This window comes from Myotis nattereri (assembly GCF_964212035.1).
Source record: "Myotis nattereri genome assembly, chromosome: X".
In the NCBI taxonomy this organism is placed as follows: Eukaryota; Metazoa; Chordata; class Mammalia; order Chiroptera; family Vespertilionidae; genus Myotis; species Myotis nattereri.
In genome coordinates, this window is record NC_138078.1 from 124,494,349 (window position 1) to 124,495,066 (window position 718).

General features: G+C 42.3%; 1 pseudogene across 1 annotated transcript; it reads left to right on the forward strand.

The window, feature by feature from the left end:
• The first annotated feature begins 334 nt into the window (after nucleotides 1-334).
• On the forward strand, nucleotides 335-718 carry LOC308511436 (activated RNA polymerase II transcriptional coactivator p15-like; annotated as a pseudogene). The gene has a single exon. The product of its transcript is annotated as an activated RNA polymerase II transcriptional coactivator p15-like (transcript).

Genomic DNA, 718 nt, shown 5'->3' on the forward strand with positions numbered 1-718 from the left:
GGTTTGCCTAAAGTCACACAGCTAGTAAGTCAGAAATCATCACCCTGGACACACCTGTAGCCTATCCATTATGACACTGCATTGCCATCAAAATGGTGAGACCCTTAGGGCAGGGACAGTGTTTGACACATGACAATGAGGAAACTGCCATGCTCAGTGACAAGCATAAGACTCAGGAGGAAGGAGGGGAAATTTTAGTTACCAAATTTCCAGAAGAAAAACCTTTTCTCCCTCATAATTAAGGGGAGCAGGATATCAATAACACATCTATTTGAGCCTCAAGCTAGTGAGCCAGCAAGCGAGCAGAGGGAGGTTCCGGAGCAGGAGTGGAGCAATGCCTAAATTAAAGGGACTTGTTTCTTCCACCTCTTCTGGCAGCAATTCTGACAGTGAAGTTAACAAAATATGAAAGGAGAAAAAGCAAGTTATTTCAGAAAACCCTGTAAAGAAGCAAAAGACTGGTGAAATTTCAAGAGCCCTGCCATTTTTTCAAGCAGAACAGCAGCAGCAGAGATGACAACATGTTTCAGATTGGGAAGATGAGGTGCGTCAGTGTTTGGGACTTTCAAGGAAAAGTCCTAATTTATATTAGAAAATATTGGATCGGTTCAGAAGGTGAAATGAAACCAAGAAGAAAGGGTCTTTCTTTAAATCCCGAGCAAGCAGCCAGCTGAAGGAACAGATTTGTGACATTGACAATGCAGTAAGAAAACTGTAA